We start from the raw sequence: 3708 nt of genomic DNA on the forward strand, positions 1-3708 counted from the left end.
CACTATAGTTAGGATAGATATACAGCTACTTTCTTTTAATTCAATAAGAAAGATTTGTACTAATAGTGCTTGAACAGGATATCATGTCTTCATCTTGTACTATGAATAACTACTATGAAGACAATATGCAATATATTAATTATTGTACCTGTCCTACTAACTTTTTTTTTTGTGGATCCAGGGATTGAACTCAGCCCCTTGCACTTGCCAGGGAAGCACTTATTCTACTGAGCCATCACCCTGGCCCTATACTAAACGGTTTAAAACTGTCTCAATAAAATTAATTTAATAAAAGAGATGAAAGCAATATTTTTATGCTTAAAAATTTGTAGAGATGTAACCAACCTAGAACAGTTCCTTCATGCCGGCAGTCTTGGGGCCCGTGAGAAGAACACTGCAAGTTCAAGCCCTCCCCATAGAACTGAGAACCTAACAACAATGATTTAAACTAATTTTCAGTGAAATAAAGAATAGTGTTCTGGATGTACATCATTGCAAATGTTTTTTTTTTTTTTAAATGTACTCCCTGCAAAATTAAAACAAAACAAAACGAAAGGAAAAAAAAACCCAAACAAATATCCTGATGTGGTGTGTGCTAGTTATCTAGGTATGCTTCAGGTTGAGGGAAAAAGATCACGCCAGGTTCTAGGGCAGTCTGGGCTACATCAGGAATTTAAAGTGTCTCTACTTGTTGAGACCCTAGCTTAAAAGACAAAATGTAATAACAAACTCATAAGAAAAACCACACACTGCAAAGCAAAAAGTAAAGGAGAAGAACACAAATTTTTAAATGATTTTTAAAACTTATGTCCAGTGCTACGGTTTTAATATACCTTTCATTCAGAATCACCACTGTAGTTTTGCTTTTTTGTTTTGTTTGTATTCATATTTTTATATTTTTCTTGCTATACTAGATACTGTGTTCAGGACCCTGTGCCTGCTAGGCAAGAACTTATGCTGCTCAGCTATCTCCCCAGCCACTACACATATTAAATTTTGAGACAAGATTTGAGTCTTTTCTCAGCTGGAATAGTCTTTTAAATTCTCTTTTATAGATTCATGATTCATGACAAAGTGACATTTGATACATGGGTATAGTATTTGGAATTTCTTCAGCTCCATTTATTGTTTATTTTTATTTAGAGAGATTCTTTTAGTTGCCCTTCAACTTAGGTACAACATGGTCAGCTCAAACACAAATTGATCCTACTGCATTAAGTTCTGCAGTGCCTGGATTACAGGTGTGCTCTATCATGCTTGGCTTTAGTTTTAATTCTAATGCTGATGTGGGTTAAACTGAGCTGAAACCTTCAGTGATAAGTACCCTAACCAAAATCAAAAAAGATCATCCTTGAAATATAATTTTCTTTCTCTCCATTTTTCTTTTTTATTGTGGGTCTCTACATGTAATTCAGACCATCCTTGAATTCACTATGGAATCTATATATGCTCAGACTCACACTGATCTTCCTGCTTCAGCTTCTCAAGTGCTAGGATTAAAGTTGTGTCCCACCAGGGCCTACTGAATTAGCATATACGAATGCAAAGAAAATACATAAATTATGAAATGTAAATTTTCTTGGAAATGCCTGGAAGGCTGGGGCAGGAGAATCCCCATATTCACATTCAAGCCCTACCTGGGTAATGTTGTCACTTAGCAAGAGCTTGTATAAAAAAACTTTAGATGTATTAGTGCCCCGAATAGAGGAAAGTAGGGAATGTGGGTGAAGGGAAACATGGAAGGAGAAAGGAAGAAAGTTGAAAGACAGAGGGAGGGAAGAATAAAATGGGAGTGGGGGAGGCAAGAAAGGCACTTCTGGACTTGTGGAGAGGGCTCAGCAACCTAAAAGCTTGCCTGACATGGGTAAGGTCCTGAGGTTAATCACCAGTGGAAAACAAAAGAAAACAAACAAACAAACAAATATTTCTAGCTGGATTAAGACGTAGAAGCCACAAGTGCCAGTGTAGGGGACTGACCAACATGCATGAAGAGTTCAGGATTAATCCAAACATTATGTGGCCCTAACTCAAAAAACAAATAGCTAATAGGGGTGTGTTAACTCTGTCACACAAACCCCTACCTACCATATTCTACTCGGGAAGATAATGCAAACCGGTTTTACCTTTCATTTGCCCTCATAGGTTTAATTCTCAAATTCGGGCAAGGAAGATAGCCCAGGGGTCAAAGTGCCTGCCCTGCAAGCATGAGAAAATGGGTGTAATCCCTGCTACCACATGCCATGTCTGCCTTGCACCTAGCCGGCTACAAAAAGCAGGCTCTGTGTCACATGCCTATTAGCCCAGCACGGGGGATACAGGAAAAATAAAGGATCAAAAAAAGTTTAAAATGAAAATAAAGGGCCGGCCAAATAGCTCAGTGGATTAAAGCATATGCAGGCAGGCATGGGCTGCGGGCTCCATCCCCCGGCCTGCCGTGCTGGCCCCACCCCTCGGGGACACTGAACCAGCAACTGAGACTGGGCGTGGAGGCGCAAGCCTATAATCCCGGCTCTTGGGAGGCTGCAAACAGGAGGATCACTACGAGTCCGATCTAGTAGTGAGAACCCTGTAGATCCTTCCCTAAAAATGAAAAATAAATAAATAAAATGAAAATTTAAAAATAAGTCAAATAATGCTTGTGTTCTCTGCATTCAGGGAATGTTCCAGGATGCATGAGGCCAGACCAGGCCAGGATAGGTAGGGAGACATGTCTCAACAAAAGAAAAGCAAAATCCATCAATCAGTTTAACAGAGAAGTCATGACTAGTGGGGCAAACTGCAATCATAATTGTAGCCATAGGGAAGATGAGCAGGAGGACTTATAAGACAATTAGTGATAAATAGTGAACTCAAGGCAAGCCTGAAATTCATCCTGAACATCTGGGTCCAATAAATAAATGGTTAATTAAAGAATAAAATTCTAGGCTGGATGATCCACTCCAGTACCCCCAGGATTTTGGAAAGCTGTGGCAGGCTTCCAACATGTACCCCAATTGCAAATACCTTAGTGAGACCTTATCTGAAAATATAAACTACTATAAAAAGAATCCAATGAGTCGCTCAGTGTGAAACACTGGTATGAAAGCTGAGGACAACAACAAGATATAAGCTCTCCAATTAGTCCAGTTCAATCCAAGGAGCCTTTGTGCTTCTCATTCCCCTGCTTCCACATCAGGAGGAAGTCAGCTGACAAGGGAGACCCACCAAGCTCCAAATACATGGATTTCATTGAAAGAATAATATAAGCTTCTAAGTAATATATGGAAAAATAAAACTGGGTGTGTTTGGCTGTGACTCTAATCCCATCACAGACGATGAGGAGGCAGGAGCATTACTCAGAGTTTGAATACAGAATGTGGGGTGCAAAGTGAATTCAAGACCAGCTTCAAATACATAGTGAAACCCCAATTAAAAATGTAAACACAAAACTAATACAGATCAAGAGATAAGGGAAGAAGGCAAATTTGCACATTTATGCGCAAAACAAAATGTAACTCTGGATTTGGTTTAACCTGCCACAGTCCCAATGGTAAGGAGGCAGAGTTAGGAGTTTCAGGAGTTCACAGTCAGCCAGGGCTAAATACTGAGCTGAAATCCTGCTGAGCAATAGGCAATAGTGTGCATCAACAAAAATAAATCTCATACATATTCCCGAGCCCTGTGAAGTGACAGAAGTCACAGAAACCACAGAGCCATCTGGGACCTCTG

Source organism: Octodon degus, unplaced genomic scaffold (genome assembly GCF_000260255.1).
Source record: "Octodon degus isolate 3935 unplaced genomic scaffold, OctDeg1.0 scaffold00194, whole genome shotgun sequence".
Taxonomy (NCBI): domain Eukaryota; kingdom Metazoa; phylum Chordata; class Mammalia; order Rodentia; family Octodontidae; genus Octodon; species Octodon degus.